Source organism: Pleurodeles waltl, chromosome 4_1 (genome assembly GCF_031143425.1).
Source record: "Pleurodeles waltl isolate 20211129_DDA chromosome 4_1, aPleWal1.hap1.20221129, whole genome shotgun sequence".
Taxonomy (NCBI): domain Eukaryota; kingdom Metazoa; phylum Chordata; class Amphibia; order Caudata; family Salamandridae; genus Pleurodeles; species Pleurodeles waltl.
Window position 1 is genome coordinate 548,210,559 of NC_090442.1, and position 18,852 is coordinate 548,229,410.

At 41.1% G+C, this 18,852-nt stretch overlaps 1 protein-coding gene across 4 annotated transcripts in view; it reads left to right on the top strand.

Moving 5' to 3' along the window:
* Window positions 1-18,852, top strand: part of TFEC (transcription factor EC) — a 612,796-nt gene that overhangs the window by 147,810 nt on the left and 446,134 nt on the right. The gene's annotated exons all lie outside the window — the stretch shown is intronic.

Below are 18,852 nucleotides of genomic sequence, written 5' to 3' on the forward strand. Positions count from 1 at the left end.
AGCTGTTTATAGGAAATGACCATCATTTGTCTAGCCATTTTTTTCTGGCTGTAGAACTCAGTGGTAAAGTGCATCTCCTCCCACTTAAAATATGATGCAATTGATATACCTTCATTAGCATATTTAACTTACCTATACAACCCTAGTGTATGGTTTAAAGTGTACCCAGGGTCTGCAAGTTAAATATTATTAGTGGACTGCAGCACCCATTGTACCACCCACTAAACTAGCAGTGCAAACAGGTCTGCAGGAGCAACTCCTGTGGGTCACATCTAAGACTCGCAGGACTCCACGGGAAGCATTCAGAGGCCAGTACTCACTTCAATAGATGCCGACACCAAGGTCTATTTGCTAATGGTCAGCTGGGCACTCCAGGGATGAGGATCTTGTGGCTTGTTGCGTTCGTGTAGCTACACAGGAGGTCAGTCAACTGACCCTTGGAGTCCACTTCTTTGTCATGGGTACAAGGCAAAGCAGGTCCAGTCCTTTGGGGTTCCCCCACCCTCAAGTCACAAACAACAGGTCCAGTAGGTTCACAAAGTGTTCTGAAGTGGGTGCCAGGAGGTGCCACATTTATTCCTAGCACCCAGTAGCGGGTCGACGTGACTCCTAGGCAATGCCTAAGCAATGGGGTAAAAGTTCCCAGGCCAACACTGCCCACCTTTTCAGTAGTTTCTTCATACCTTACTGCAAACAGGCTAATGATGCTAGGTGTTAGGGTATTTTCAAGGTGGTGAAAGTGCTCTGCCATACCAATCTTGGGTGCTGAGAGTTTGTGGTAGTGTCATAGCAAAATCACCAGTGTCCTCCCACATATAACACCAAAATTCACCTTGAAGCAGGCCCTGTACCCACAACAAACAAAGAGACAGAAGTCTGGTAGGACAAAAGCAGGGGCATTCAGCAACCAGGCTGGGCATACACAAACATTGTATTGGCAACTTCTTCTATGCCTTTTAAGTATGCCCCAAGTGTTATATGTCATTTAACAAAACTGTCAAGCAGCATTTGTCAGTGTGATGTCACAGGATGCCCACAACCCCTACTGTGAATATTCCATGGCATTCAGAGGAGTCATCTCTAGCCAGTTTGCTCCTGGAAGGAATTACACACATACTTCACACCATATTTAGACATGAATAGGCTGGGAGAATTTGGAGATCTAATACAAATTAGCATCCAGGAACTCCAGACAGGGAAAAGGTGACTTTTGAAAGTTATTTGTCCTTAATATTTATTAAAAACTGACTTCACCATTGAATTGGATTTTCAATAGCTATTAAAAATAATTGTTCATCTATTTTTCTAGCTGCCCCCATTCCTGACCTACAGTATTAGGATTTTAATCTGTACTCTGGTTTTCTACCTAGAACAGCTAGGCCTGCAATAGAGAAGCCAGTGTTTGAGCCTTGTGACTACAGGTACATGGCAACATTAATTTTCCACATATCCAACTTTTAAATACCATACACTCTACCTCGTAGACTACAAGCCTTAGATAGGGGTTACTTACTAAAACTTGAAAGAGAGGTTTTTACCTGTCAAAAAAGGTTATTTTGGATGTTTTGCATTGCAACAGTCAGACTACAATGGTAGGTCCCACACTATGTTTTCTTTTGTCACACAAGTGGAGGCACAATAAATGCTTCAGTACATAATGACTGTTGCCTTTTCATGCCAGGGTTGTATTTTCACACCTGTGGTCTTACATAATCAGGGATTAGCAGATTTCCTATGTTTTATGATTCAGGACACATACGCTGGGTGCTAGACAGCAGTGTCCCAGTGTGCAGAGTGAAAACACTGGCAATAAAACAGAGTACAGCAAAAGGCAGATTTCCCACTGCTGTTTAGAAAACTAATAAAGCAGCCTGACATATGTAGCAAAATATTGGATTGCCCAACCAAAATTATCTTACCCCTTGGCTAACCTTCGCTTACATATTCTCTGACTTTTATCATTCCAGCTAAAACCACTACTCATGTTGTTGCTGTTTGAAAATAACAAGAGGCAGAGAAGAAAAGAAACAGAAATAGTGATATTTAGTAGTTACCTATCAATGTTATACATAGTGGCAGACTCCACAATTGGTTATGTTGCTGTTTTAACAAAAGACACATAGTTTCAGTGACATTACTGTAAGATATTGCTTGATATAACCACCTTCAGGCAGTGTTTTGACAAAGGCTCTTCTGTGGTCCATGAAGCTTGAGGAAGGAATTCAGGTGTAGTAGTAATTCTATCAGTGAATTATTTTATTCTCAGATGCAGCAGCAAAACAGGCTATGTTCTTATTCACCTCACTGATAATGTCTTCTTGCATTTCATATGTGGGATAAAAATGTAAACACTGGAATTATTTCATAAAATGTTGGTCAGAGGCTCAGAACAGAGAGGGCAAGGAGCAGCCCCGAAGATCCCCACATTGTATGTTTCCATCGAAGTTCCTGTTGATTACAAGCTCTGTGGTCAAAGTATGTGAAGTACAGATACCTGAGAAGCTGGGTGTGAAATCCAAAACTTCATGTGTATTTTAGTGTTTTTCAAAGAAATTCACAATCCATTTGGTCATATCCATAGCTTGTGTTCATATATAAAATATTACATTATTTTAATGAGGACATATACATTGTATGACATTGCCTATAAAACCTGTCAGCTCACCTGTCTGCTCATACTTCTCCAGTTGTTGAATCATTGTATTGAGTAAACACAATCTTTATAATGCTTTTCTATTCAGAATTCTGAAAGGCATAGGCATTTACAACTCACACTTAGGGCTTGATTTAGATCTTGGCAGAGGAGAATACTCCGTCACAAACATGACGGTTATCCTGTCCACCGTATTGCATTCCAATTATATCCTATGGGGATTGTAATACTGCCGATGGGATTTCCGTCATGTTTGTGACAGAATATTCCCTCCACTGAGATGTATATCAGCCCCTTAGTTTTGTCTTTTGTTAGGAATAGGAAACATTATCAGAGTCTCATTACTATATGTCTCCGGAGTTCCCTTATGTGGTTTCAAATTGATGCTAAATAAGGGCCAGCTCGCCCATACAACTGTTATATATTTATTTAATACTTCTTACAAGAGGTTTCTGATCAATGTATGAAGCGCAGGTAGATCACAGTCTTGCAGTGGGGTCTCTACTTCCACACTGCATGTCTACAGTGCCTCATAATATTAGAAGTGCTGTTGAGATATTTTTTTTTCCATTTTGTGGGATTGCCAAGCAAAGGTCCACATTTTCACACTGCTCAAATTATTGTTGCAGTGTACCATGGTGCAGTAACTCATTCCCAAAGTACAAATCATATAGCTCCAGCGGTGGGTGCTGCCCATCTAGGGCGGTGGGGTGAGGGGTTTACTGTCAGGAAGGGGGTAAAAATAATAGTAAAAAATATTTACCTCCCTGCCACTCCCCGCCGCCTCCTTTGCTCCTCGTCCTCTAGGCAGTTACTGGGGCACAGGCTCCCAATCAAGACACTGCTCCCAGGCTAAAGCAAGCATGAGAGCTGTGCCAAGACTGGCCTGAATGGGCTGGTGTCACGCTCGCACAGACACAGGAAGTCTGTGGCATTTCTCTAACCTGAATGGGTTGGAGAAATGTAAGTGCGTGTGTCAGTTTGGTAGACCTAAGGCGGCCAGCCAAACCGACATGTGCACTTTACAGTGCTCACCACTCCCCCTCCTAATGGCCGGGCCTCGCCCCACCCTAGACTTGTTGTCAAACTGTGACAAATAAAATGATAATAAAATTATTTTTATTATCATTTTATTTGTCACTACCTGACTGACTAGGGGGGGTGACGCTCCTCCACTATTACAGAGGAGCCACCCCTGTATAGCTCAACCCAAACCTGCTGCTGCTTGTCAATTGTAACAGCCTTTAAGTTTGATACTTTTGCTAATAGCATATCTCTATTTTCTCTACTATTTTCTACTTTTGTTTTTCTAATGGGTAGTATTTGAGGTAACCGGGGCAAAAACGAGGCATTAAAACATTCCCACATTATTGGCATGCTTGTGGAGCAACCATTGATGATAAAGATTTCTGCCATGCAGTACAAATATTTTCTGATCCCACTATCAGAGACAATGACTTTTTCAAATTTCCACCTGTAATTCAGCATGGCTTGAGTGCACTTCTATGAAAATAGCTGTTTCATGACAGAGCATTGTGTTTGCTGAAAACTTGTGCAAATTCTGTGGGATGGAATACCCACCACAATCATATAAGTGGTATTCTATAAACAAATCTACATCTGCCAGTCAGCAATTATTCACAGCGAACGAATTTCGGTATTTCGCCTTTGTCACGCAGTATGATGCTGAAATTCCTACCAAAATTTTCGAGGGCAAGGTTTATATTGGTGAGCGGCAAAGGATAGTCTAGGATGGAGCCATAAATGTCAGCCACAGTTAGCCATCTAATCATATTATCAATTTCCCGTTTTCGATATTTAGCTGCAAATCACCCCTCACTAGTATGGATACCTGATAAAAACATTTATTTTACATGTCGCACTCAACTACATTTCTTAAAGCTGCCAGTGAAATGTTTTGGGTGATCGGTTTCTTGCAGCATACACATGTGGTCTCTACCCTGCTGCAGCTTCTCCATAGCAAGTTACTCTCATTAACAAATATTTTTTTTAACTTGACGATTCATTTTATTGTGCTCTCATTAATATGCTTGTTCTTTTTTGTGCTTAACTTAGTGACTCTCCCCCATAAGCCTTCCTACTCCCAGTAGCCTCCTTCTCCTAGGCACTCAGTGCTCTTTGGCCCCATGGACTCCACCGAGTCATTTCGGTAAGCATGCCAAAGAGACTCTGACTTCCGCTTTCTTCCAGTGATTGCACACTTGATGTTAATATCAGTTTTATTAAACTAGCTGTTCAATAACTTATCAACGAAACCCAGCAGGTATATTGAACATTTACATTTTTTATCTTTTAAATACTTCCAAAGTGAGTCACTATTTTCCACTCCGAACGCCTTGTGTTTAGAATAATGAACAGTATTCCTGTATATTGAAGTTAACATAACGTTCATGAAAGAAACATTTTGTACTTTCACACTCCACTAAAAATCTCCTTGCCTGTTTGGACCGATTCATACTGTGGCCATATATACCAACCACCTCTATGAGGTTCATTAGGATGTTCATAGATATACATAACAGAGCAGCACAAATGTACTGCCTACTAAGCCTTATTCAACGATTGAACAATCCTGCCTGCCTCTTTTCTCCCTGTATTGAAACATCCCTTTCTTTAAACTCCTTCTTGATAGATCCAACTCCACATCAAAAATATCCCAACAATCCTTGCACCTTAAGTCACCCACTACCAAAACACTTCTACAACCCAAAATTCTACTTCTTACCCTTCTCCATAGACATTCCGGGATTTCATAGATCATAAGTCACTATCTTAATCAAGTACCCAAGAAATCACCACATTAAATCTTCTCCCAATCAACAGAAAAACCTTAGCAGTAGCACATGCCCCAAAGAGTCCATAGTGTAAAGCTATGCATGTGCAGGGATGTTCTTTAATAATTCTTGTACCTGTACCTCATGTAATTCCTTATTTTGGTGAAAGTCTCATTTGTTGAATACAAATACATTCTTGTAACAAATTAAACTATTCACAAGTATCTGAGACATTCAAATTCTCTCCATTCATTGAATATTATTAACAGGTAGCATTCTGCAAAAGTAGCACAAGCAATTGTGTTGTGCATAGCAACAACCCTTGTAGTGACTACCCTGCCATATATTGGCATTTTGCAGTGAAACACTAATCTGCTAGCCATTACATGTGATTTGTGGAGGAGGTAAGATCGCAGGCAAAACACACTGACTCTCACATACTGTGGCTAGTTGACAGCAGCCTAAGGTTTTCACAGTATGCATACATATTATCTGAGTTGGAAGATAACACATTATCCTTTAGGGTGACAGGACGTCTGCTTGGATGGTCACTGACCTGCTTATTTGATTGATCTCTCTCTGGAGCTGGCTGTGCTAGGTGGTACACGTGCTGCAACACTAGGTCTTACCTTCTTATATGGTGTGTATAAACTCGAGCTTACTGGCTGTGTGGTATTTTCTTTGTGCTCTAATGCCACATTTTTCACTTCAGATGCATACAATTCAGGAATGCCTGGTACTCAGAGTTAAATGGTGGGTGCCATAAAGTAACATGGAGTGTACCATACAGTGCAGAAATGATACCTTGCACTTCTTCACCTACATCATTCAATTATGTAGTAGGATTAATCCTGGCCATAGTGCAAGAGGCCTGCATCTTGTTGTGTGTGAAGTGTGGGAGAGGTTTGAAGATGGCCGTTTAATTTAGGGATTAGCAGGTTAAGTGAAGGAAGTGTGAGTCTGTTCTTCTGTATTGTTTTATCTTAACCATATTACATAATATTTGTGCAGCTACTTTGTGCATTGAGTGGTATGTGTTTGCTCACTATGTGATGAATAAATCCATATGCACTTGTATTGTGGCCACATGGTGTGGTTCATTGGTTGTATGGGTGGTCTTGGTGTATGCTTGACACAATGTGGATACTCGCTACTAATATGTTTATTTAAAGATAGTTGGATGGACATCTAGCTTGCCAACAGTCAGAAATGGTCTTTTCTGCAGGGGCATCCCCAGACTTTCTGCCTTCATCCTCCTCGTTTTCTGATCTTGTTTTTGTTGGCTTTAGAACTTTGTGCACTTTACCACTGCTACCTAGTGCTAAAGTACTAGTGCTCTCTTCTTAAAATGTTTTAACATTGGCTTATCCACAATTGACATATTTAATTTACTTGTAAGTCCCTAGTCAAGCGCACTATATGTGTGCAAGGCCTGTAAATTAAATGCTAGTATTGGACCTGCAGCACTGATTGTTCCACCCACTCCAATAGCTCCTTAAACATGTCTCATGCCTGCCACTGCAGATCCATTGTGGGCAGCATTAAACCCTCATTTCGACTTGGCTAGTACACCCACTTGCCAGGCCCGAACCTTCCTTTGAATTACATATGTCATCCCTACTGTAGGTCCTGGTTAGCCCTGAGGGCAAGGTACAGTGCATTTATAACATTGGACGTGTAGCTTTAAGTTTAACTTGTCCTGGTAGTGAAAAACTGCTAAATTCATTTTCCACTACTGCAAGGCCTATTTCTTCCATAGGTCAACATTGGGGATACCGTGACTCATCTTTTGTGTATAACTTCCAATTGGGAAAAGATAGAAATTTGGACTTTGGTGTGTCTGGACTCACAATTTAAAATCACGATTTATGGGATTTTAAATTGTAAGTCTGAAAATGCAATTATTAGAACGTTGGAATTTTCTTACTTAAACCATTCTATGCCTCTGTCTATCTCTGAATACACCTCTGGGGTGGATCACAGAAGGGCTGTGTGCATTCCCTCTAGAGAGTCACATGCAAGGAAACTGGTGTGTGACATTTGCATCCTGATGGCCCATCACCAGGCTGATGAGCCATTAACTGGCTTGATGGGGGTGCGGAGCTTAACACTGCCTCACATACACTTGAGTTGGCCTGTGCCTCTCCCCACACAAAGGGCTGCATAACCCTTTGTAGAGTGTCTGGAATGAGGGAAGGAAAGGCAGGGACCTTGTGATCTTCAAAGTCGTCTTTGAAGTCTCCGCCACTTTAGAGGCACATTTTGGTATAATTACTGGATCACAGACCCCACCAAATTAGTACCCTTCTGGACATATGGATACTCTGCCAGGAAGGACTGCTGTGCTACCAGGAGGGTCTGCCATTCAGCTAACTGCATTGCTGTGTTGGACTACTGCTTGCTGTGTGCTGTGTTGTAGGAGGGAGTGCCACTTTGCTACTTGCCTTGCTGTGTTGGCCTGCTGCTTCTTGCCTGGGAGTGAGAAGGTCTGGACCTGCATTTCTACAAACCAGAACCCAGAGTGACTCCAAGGGCCAGCTGACTGGCTTCCTGCTTTCTGAAGTCCCAGAGACACAAAAGCCTGCAACTGCCCTCTGCCCTCTGTGAGTCAGTGCTGCCAAGTGGTACCACCCCAGTCCTGGACTCTTGGAAGTGGTCTTAAGGTGCTCTGCTCGCTGTGGTTTTCACCGGAACTGTTGTGAAGTCTTGCAAAGCAACAATATGAAAATTGCACACCAGGATTTAAGGTATTGTGTTCAGCTGGCCTAGCTGGGTCCCTTTATCTGGCCCTGACTGTATTGCGGTCAACCTGAACTCTTGACTTTGTCCCAGTTTGGCGCAACCAGATTACCTCAGTTGGCACTTTGCACTTTTATGCACTATTTTCACCTAAATATTTAAAATTGCATAACTCAGGATGTACTTATTGGATTTTTTATGTTTTGGTCTTGTTTAATTCATATAAATATTCTCAATTGTTCTATGCTGAAGTGGAGTCTTTTTAATTTGAAGTGTGTATCTGACTTACTCTTACTAGGACTGTGGTCCCAACTTGGACAGTGTGCATACCTCTGCCAACTAGAGACCCGATTTCTAACACCAGTCCTCTAACCACCTGCCTGAGATCCACCTCCCATATCTCAATGGGATGAATCGCAATGGGATGAAAGTACATCTAATGCTGAGGCAGATCCACCGTTATCACAGTTGAATGGCAAGCATGCCACCCAAAATGAAGGTTTGTTGAGGAAAAGCAAAATAAAAATGTCCCTGATGCACAGGTAGTTGTCTTCCTGTGCATCATCCTATGTATTCCTGTGCATCTAGGACAAGTTAACATTTTCCTTCCTGGGACACAATTCCACGCATTGCAGTCGTGGAAAAGAAAAATCAGTGAAGGCAAGCCCACAAATGTGAGCTGACAGCCCTGGGATGACCAGTCTGCCATATGAAGGATTTCTAAGGGCAGAGTTGATAAAGTCCTTCTGGGTGAGTTAGATGAGACAGGAGCATCACCCAAAATATGGCAGTACTCCCACCCTGCCAAGTTTAAAATGAGCATGTAAGTCATTTCTGTGAGGTGCTTGAGGCCTATTTCACTATATTTTCTATCCCTGCATACTGTAGCATGGGAATGTGTGAACAGGTGTAGTCTACTATGTAACCCAATCCTGTTGATTGCATGACTCAGTGTCTCTTGCTATGGTAGCTTTTACGTTTGTACCATTAACTATCTGTCAGGCACGTGCTCCTAATCTACTCTTTAGAGATTTACGTGTGATACTTTACCATCTCCTTCATTGTAGTCTGTTGTTACATGCCATATGCTGCTGGCACCACCTTGTTTATATCTTGGGCAGCCAGGCATTTAGGGTAAGATGGTTGATGTGCCTTTAATTTCTCTTTGACACCATTCATTCAGATAGTGTGCTTGTGATGAACATATTCATGATGGGTGTGTTTACAGACAGTGAGCAATAAAGGAGAGCTACCTCTCTGACCAAGAGGACATGGTTCACTAACCAAAACTGAAAAAATATATTCCTAGGTTAGGTTTACTCTAACTATTTCATTCATACCACCACACGTATATCATAGTTATTTACAAAAAAAAAGATATATCATAAGAACACTGTGAAAACAACCACATAAATATTTAAAAGATTCTTATTATAAATTTATTATTACTACAAAAACTATCTGCTAATTTATTTTTCATATATATCATACACATTACAAACAACATAAAAACAGATATCAAAGTCAACTGGAAGAATATTTAAAATCTAGCAAAAAGTATTAGCCATTAAACTAATACTTATCCAACAATTGATTTCACTACAATTGTGAATTAATTGTTAATTGCTGGTGAATTATGATTGTAATCTTCGTCAACGCGTTTGAACGGAAAACAATACTTCTAGTCAACCTTTTTCAGGATTTTCAACTATATATTATTCATGTAAATTTTGTATTATATAAGATGTTATGACTAAGATGTCTAACACCATACAGTTATTAAATGAAGCTCATAAATTATCTTGTGTGCCAGATTCTATTCATCTTCTTTCTCAATATGGGCTGACTCCAAATATTTGCATGCATCCCATGAATTATATAGGGACCTCTTCATTGGTTGTACTCATGGTGTGAGATATCCCTCCTATTTTGAACTCCAGTCAACTCTGTGCACACTCCACTGATAGAGGGTAAAAAGGAAAGTGTCCCTGTCCAGGCTACTATTGTACTCTTGTTTAGTTGTCCTGCTAATCTCCCTCACATAGTAGCCTATAATCTCAATTGTTTAATCTTCAACTCACTGATAACACTAAAGAAGTCTTTAAAGATGGACATATTAAAAGTCTTTGTCTGGTTTTATGTTATACTATTGGCATTCTGCAGCACACATAGAAAGAGCAAATTGCCATTAAAGATTGTTTTTGTGCAGGAAGTTGTCCCTTCATGCACAAAAACAATCTCTCCCTCAACGCAGCCATCATTGCACCATGGTGCAAGGGTGGTTGCGTTGGCGCTCTGCAGCAAATTTAGCACTGGCACAGGGGGAAACAAAGAGGTGAACCGTATTCTATTAAATACAGCACTGCACCATATTCTATTAAATACAGCGCATCCATGTGTGGACAGAGCGCGGCACTGCCAAACATGTCGCAGAGCTGTGCTCTGTCATTTTCTAGTACATCTGGGCCTTAGCTTCAAAGAGAAAGTACTAATTCATGTGGAGTCAGCATGAAAACCAAGTTGACACCAAGTTAATAATTATTTACAAAATTTATCTTCAGGGTGGAGTGTATGTTCCTTTCCCTGATGCTTAGATAAGGGAATACCTTTGTAACGGATGGGCAGATGCAAATTAGATCAATCTATCAAAAGGAGAAAACTAAGGGAGGAATTGGGGCAAAAGTTGCTCAATCATAAATTTGTGGAACTCCGGTTCTGCCAAAGAGGCAGTTACCCTTTCCATTTAAGGCCTCATTCTGAGCTCTCTGGGGTAGCAACTGGAAATTACGCCTCCTGAAGTAACACATATCAGCAAGTTCTTTAACTCCAGATGAAAAGTTAATGGGTAATACAAGTAGGACCCTTATCCACCAGTAGACAATCATAGGCAGTAGTCTATCCACCACAGGGCCCCTACCACCAGTCAGAACTTCGGGGAGGTCTGCCCTATGTAGGTGGGTTTCCTGATGGAGACCCCTATTAGAGTTCACCATACCAGACAGAGAAAATCAGCATTGGCCAGCATATACAAAAGAAATCTCCCTGCCCAAGGAAACCATTCTGTTTTTTTTTTGTTTTGGCTTCTGGGAACAAAACTTTGATTTGGATATTTCTTTCTGAAAAACAAGAAGAATGCCAAGTGATCTGTAACACCATGACAGCCCACGTGGCATTCAGTTTTGCCAAAAGTACATCTGTTGCACCAGTGGTTGCACGTTTGTCAGAAAGATCACCAACAACAAGGAGCTCTAAATTCGATGACTGTTATCTCCTGAGCAGTGTGATGGTGCGTCTTTATTATTCTACCCGCTTATTGAATTGGGGGCAGGATACCAAACCTAGTGGTGGTTATATAATACCCTATGTTATATCACCTGCCTTTTGATAGCGCGTCAGAGCCTTGATAAGTAAACTTACAAGGAGACACGCCTAGGTCGATGAACTTTTGGAACACGTTCGGGGACTTCCCAGTACGAGATATCTTTTTTGGCATCACAAATCAATAGATCAATAACCCAATCAACATTCACGGTAACTAATCAACAGTTAATCAATAACATTTAATAAGAATCAATAAGTTGAACACACCATGACCTTTCAGTCATGACTAACCACAACAAACTAGTTAAGTGTTAGGATATTTATTTCCCTATTGGTTACAATCTAATATCATTTCTGTTAATCTTGTTAGCAATCAATCTCATTAAGAACTCATCTAATTAGCAATTAGAACGCAATTTATTCAAAACATAGCAAATAGTCATTCAGCATATAGACACATCATTAATATGAAGCAACTTAGCAAAGTCTCAGTAGTACATGATTCAACAAAGCAAGAACTTAGTCATTTTTCTATTTGCGTCAGATTATTTGTGAACACCTTAACTAACCTCGAATTAGCATCAGCATGTTGGGCTTCACGCAAAACGTTTTAGCAAACACGAATTTGGAAAACATCTAACTATGGCCTCTGTCAAAATAGCAGTTGGTACTTAGAAAGAAAAGGCAAACAGACAATTAAAATTTCTGCATCAGATAGTTACCAGTCCAACAGCTCAGCAAACAGCGTCAGTCTTCATCCTCAGGACATCAGTTGATTCATCATCAGCAGAGATAAGACAGGACAAAGTCTCAATGTAGCATAGCTAAAGAATAGGACCTTCCCTCATATGGAGGAGAAGTAAGTATAAGGTAAGTAAAGGACAAGCAAAAGAAGTGAAAAGTCTCTGTCTCTCTGCATCTCAAAAAGATGTGTCTGTCCTTGGGTCACTCCGTTAAATCAAATCTCCCTAATTAGCTCATAATTCCTCATTGGATAATACTTGGTGCATCTTTATCTTTGTCCAATAATCCTCCACACACTTTACTAGAATGTTTTCACAAACCACAGTTCTCATGTCACTGATTGGTCCATGTTATTGACGTCTTCCTCAGTGAGAATGTCAGGTAAGAAACTTTACACTTTACGCTCCAGTCAGTGGTTCCATTGTTTTCCTCTACTCCAGGCAGCCTTGCACCTGTTGAGAATTACACTGTTGCATTCGATGAGAATGTCTCCTTGAGCAAGTCGAGTCCCATGAGAAAGAATTTACTACGGCTACACACACATAACTTCTGGAAAAGTACAGCTTTGTGTCCTTCAGGAAAACAGCACATTGCACAGTAGAAAATACAGTTTAATATGAGGCCAGGCAGCTAGGCCCAGACCTTTGATAAGCTAAGGCCTAACGATTTAATAAGCAAACTCCTAATACATTACTCTAATTATGATATGCTAATACAAATTCAAAACATGAGTACATAATTAATTCATCATTAAAGTTTAATTAGACTTCGTATGCATTGGCAGCCACTCTCCATGGGCACATTTCAAACAAGTGCATTATTTCTATGTCAACACATTTTCTACGCATCTTCATTACACAATATATTGCAAGCTTTTCACGTTAATATTGCTTTTGAAAAACACACTTCAACACTTTCTAGGCAACATATTTATTCTTCTCGTTATTCATGTGGCCAAGATTCCGTTTTGCAGGTTATCCCAGGTGAACACACACTGACAAACCAGCTTCCATATTACGAGATTATGTAAACTCAACCTAGATGAAAATTGGAGGAATGGAGGAATACACTTAACTGACTAATCAATTAATCACAACATATATAGCACATTTACACCCAAAGGCTCCATGGCACTGTAACTTGATCTAAACAAGAATCAAACCCGAGGAGAGTTTAGAAAAATAAAAAACATATTAATACTTTCCTAAAGGCACATGATTGAAAAAAAAGCATTTGCTGCCATCATTGTGTGGCTGAAATCTGGAAGAGAAAATGTGCCTGCGGATGTGAATCTGGGTGTGTCCAAATTCAGTTCTTAGTCAAGAATAATAACAAGGTCTCTTCCAGAGGTTCCCTGGGTGTTGGGTATGGCCAAAGAGAGAAATCCCAGAGCTTCACTTTGTTGGCATTCACGAAAATGTTGGTTTTCAATGGATTGAGTTTGGGATAGTTTTTATTAATTCAGTAGCAGATAGTTTCTATGGTGGCCAAGAAGCCAGTAGCACTGTTAAAGTTGATGATCAGCCCTGTCATCTGCATATTAATAGGTGATGATTTAAATTGTCTTAGAAGACTCACAAGAGGTAGAGCATTAAAAATAAAAGGGAGGGGGAGAGGACAGACACTTGCGGTACATGCTAACAAGTAGCAAAAGTGGTGGAAGCAAAGTGGTGTAATTGTGGATTATCTTGTTAGTTGGGAAGGCCTTTATTCAATGGTAAACTGTATCACATTCTGCAATTGTAGCCATTAGATACCATGATTAATTATATCAAATGGTGTTGACATATTGAGGAATTGTTGCTACTTACACATTTGTCCACGTTTATTATTAGATCATCCATAGCCGAGGTTCTGATGGGCTTTGTCTCAAATCCAGGTCTGAATCTGAACTGAGAGATGTCCAAAATATTATTTTCTTTTATGAAAAAGTGAAGTTGTGTAGTGGCCACTTTTACTAATTTTTTCATACAAGAAGGAGGGTAGTGAAATGCGTTGTGGATTCACAGGATCAGCTGGATGAAGGAAGGGTTTTTTTAAGGATAGGTTTTACAAAGCCCTTCTTCAGGACTGCATGAACTATTCCAGCCACTGTAGCGGCATTGGTGATTTGAGTAACCACCGTAGCTTTGAACTGGCTAAAATTTTTAAATAAAACGACAGGTCATAACCCCGTCAGTTTGCTCAACTGGCTATTTATAAGCAATTATTTGTTTTTAAACAGTATCAGTTTAAAAAAAAAACTAAAAGAACACTGGATCTGACATTGAGTATATAAACAGAATATTCTATTGTTACTGAGCACATAGACAGGGCAAAATTCTCCAAAAACACAGCACAATACGACTATCACTCCTCTCCCAGCCACATCTTCTCATAGTCTGTATTTCTAGAGGGCTTGCAATAAATCAAATTACATAACATTTAAATAATTACTGTATTACACATTTCTCACCCATATCCATCCTAGCTTGCTCAACTTAATCTAGTGTGAATCACTAGCATGATCCAATTCTAGTCCTGCCACCAACAAGAGTGGAGAGGGAGGACTAATTTGCTATTCAGGATGCTGGTTTTTGTTGTATGCAATGAAGGAGCCCAGGTCTTTTCAAAGCGGGCAATCGGATAGCTATCGGTTTTTCACAGCGTATATATTCTTCGTCTTGCATCACCATAGCTCTAGTATTGGATGTGCTTTGACCCTCCACCTAAATGTTATAGTCAGTCTACCCTAAAAGATTAGTTGGGAATTAAGCCTCCCCGTTGAAGATGACTAAACCACCAAGAAATCTAACGATAACTGCACTCCTGTGAGCTCTTTAATTTGCAATATAATTTCTGTCGAAAAGGTTTTGGCTGTATCACAGGTCAGCTGCATATGAATGTAAGTGTATTCCTCATCCCAGCCTCGCCAGCAATTGTGTCCCCAAACATTGCTCTTTGTTGTATGGTTGTCATGTACCATTGCAACATGATCTTCTATGCAGTCTCTTAATAAGAAAGACGAGGATATGGGATCTGGGAGCTCCAGGTCTATGCCCTCTGCCCATTTTTGTAAATATGAAAACGTTTTCAGGAGACCTGTTTCTTCTAACCCTCTGTGTATTTGTGGAATGACTTTGTTTGTATCTCCTCTGTGAAACATTTCCTCCATTATAGTTAAATCTCTAGTGCAAACCAGTCTCACTTCCCATTACTGGATTGGGTGGCAAAGAGTAGGTGGTAGCTTAGTGGGATTCACTATTCCACACCAATCAGTCAGCGTATGTCTAATAGGCAACAGCAGGTCCCCACAACTGTTATTCAAGCCTGATGGTAGCCATAGCAAATCCTGTTAGGAGGTACTGCACCACCCCTTCTTCTTAGTCTAAGAGGACCAAACCAGGGCCGGGCCAGCTGCAAACACAAACCTATGGAGGGCTCATGTTATGTTCTACAAAGCAAGGCCCTTGACACTCTTGGATACCTACTATCCCAGATGAATGCCCACACTTTCTTCTGAATCAGCATTAATGTAGCTTTTAGGGAACTGTACCAGCCAAATAAGGGCCACATATAAAAGTTTCAGCAGGAAGAATATCTTTATGCTGTTAATGAAGCTTACCCTAGAGATCTCCAATTTTCCCTTTGTGTACAAATCCTTAAACTGGGTATCCAACAATGGGGGAATATTGGCCTGGTATATGTGGCTCACATATGTTGGCAAGGTGACAATCACAACTACTCAACAACTACTCACCCTCCCTCACTGTCATCACTGCGGGGTCCCATCCCCATCACTAATGGTTTGTCATAATTTACCTTGAGACAACCTGGAACTTTTTGAAAATTTGCCAGCAGTGCAGGTAAAGATTTAACCTGATTAGTTAAGAAACACAGTACATCCTCTGTAAGCAATGCTATTTTCATTTGCTGGCCTGTAACTATGAGCCCTGTAATATCTGGGTTGGCTTTTAACTTTTGGGACAGAGATTCTATTTGCATTGTAAAAATTGAAGGTGACAATGGACATCCCTGTCTTGTTCCCCAGTACAGGGATATGGCCTCAGATTGCCGAGACTGCACACGTATATGAGGGGAGGGCGCTTGAAGATTTGCTAAGAACATAGTACAAGTCTGCTCTAACTAAAGTCTTCCATGCAAATCCCTTGCTCACACTGTTGAAAGCCTTCTTCACGTCAAATGAGAGTAGGACTAATTGTGTGTGGTAATGGGCAGACTTATCAATAAGATTCAAAGACAACCTGAAATTATGCCAGGCCTGTTGACCTCAAATACAACCAGTCTGTAAAGGTGATATCACCCAAGGATGTTTGTAAATATTTTTACATCACTATTAAGTAATGATATAGGTGTATATGGACCATATAATGTGAGATCTTTTTTTGGTTTGAGGAGGAACATGAGGGTCAACTACATCATTGTGGGTCCTACCTTTCCAGTCTCACCAAAAGTAGCAAATAGATAATGAATGCCTTATAAAAAAGTATTGGTAAACTCACCTAGATCAGGGCCTTTGTTACTAGTGAGGCCTTTAAAAACTTCTTGGATTTCTTCCTCTGAGATCATCTTCTCCAACTCTTCCCAAGATTCTGGAGAAATTGGTGGAATAATATATCCCAAAGTTACTGTTACTGGAGAGAGTCCTACATCAAGGTCCTGGTAAATAAACACATTTAAAATTATGTGAAGGCCTTCATAACCTCTTCATCTGAAGTCTTTGGGGAACTCTGCTTGAATTACCACTGCCTGGATGTAATTCCTAGTGGACCTCTGGAGTAATTTGTATGGATAATTATTGTTTACTTTTTTCAATATATGGCTGAATCACACTTGTCAGAATCCTGTTCAGAGGGCCACAGAGGAAGCAGGCGTTACGGGGCCCAACCGTAGCGGTTGAGGCCTCCTACTCCCGATGTCCCGGGCCCATTCCACCATTGATCCCACTCAACTTGTTCAAGCACTCCCTTCTGTACCTAACTCTCAGTTGGGTAGTGTAGATCGAACAGTCAAGGCTTCTTCCAGGAAGCGCAGATACAGATCAGTGAACATGACTCATAACTCAACTCACAAGCAGTGCAAACAATAAATGAATGCCCAGTCCACTAGTTGCTATAATATAAAAAGAAATATTTTATTTCTAACTCGACACATGCAAAGGTAAACAACATTTAAAATCAGTAACACAATCTCCCTTGAGGTCAGGGATCTAGTAGTTATAAGACCACTCTGTGTCCTCCCCCCTCTAGTGTATCATGTTTGATGTTATTCTCCATTCACTGATGACTGCATCCAGGGAATGTAAATTATTAGACGGTATTCAAGAGTTTCTCCCCTCTGACATTTTTTTTATGTTCAGTCACTAGGGTCTATGGGGTTGCACCACCAATGGTGGTATGTCTCCCAGGGCCTCAAAGGACTAGTTCTTAGCTTACTCATCCAGGTGGTATGGAACCCTTTACTGGTGCAGCACTATCGTGTTTCAGATTGGCAAATTTGGGCTGCGTGCAGTCCCACCCGGCAGCACCCATCAAAAGCATGCTCTCTCATTTGAGCCTCGCTATCGGCAGGTTCTGGTGATCGAGGTTGCTCCTGCTCCGGTGATTGCATTGTATGTCACTTTTCCTTACATAGGGATGGAGGTGGTCTCCCTGCTCCACTGGGACTTCAGCAGTGTCCTTTTGATCCTTGGGACACCTTCAGTGCAGTTCAAAGAATGCAGGCTGGACCCGCCTTGGTCACAGCAGCAGTTTCTCAGACTCCGGTGATAACCTAGATTCTTGACCACAGTGTCTTTGATGGCCCCTCCTAGCATACAGGGTTGCTACCATGACACTTAGAAGTCCGGTCATGCTGACGTGATGTTGGCATCAATGGTGGCCTCTCCTTGGCATATGGAGTCACCGAAAAAATCTGGCACAATGCACTACCCCAACCAGTGCAAAAGTGGGATTCTCCCATCTTTCTCCTTGACTCAGTCTGGAAGAAGGAGTTGCTGAATCTGTTGCGCCACGGCCTACCACGGCGTGCTCGGAGGCACCGAGTCGGGACGCGGCTAGGGCCGCGGTGCAATTCCTCGGCAGCCGGGCATGCCGCTCCCCTTTTTTTAGGCATTTCTTCGCATGATGCCCTAGGTTTTGCATCGGGCCTCGACGAGCTCGGGTCACGGCACGGCCTTAGAATTAACGGTGGGCCCTCATTCCCCCCACTATTTCACATACCTGGTGTTTTGCCTTACTCTGTCCTTTTCTTTTCTGTTTTGTTCTTCTTTTTCTTGTCTGCCTCTTTTTTGGGTGGCGCCATGGTCTTCTTCTTCGTCCCAGCATGTCTTTCTCTTCCCTGCATGCATCAGGATCCCTTTCTAACATGGTGTCTTTATCTGTATTCCCTATGGTAGTTTTTACCAATCTAAGATGGCGTCTTTTCCCTTCCTGAATGTCACTTCCTGTTCTTGGGTATATAAGGACTGAGACTCTTGGTCTCATTGCGCTGCAACGCTTCCTTTGGTGATGATCACGCTCCGGTTTCCCAGCCTTTCTTTTGACTTTTTTCTGGTCCTTCAAGTTATATTTTTGTTATTAAAAACTTACCTTTGCCTGT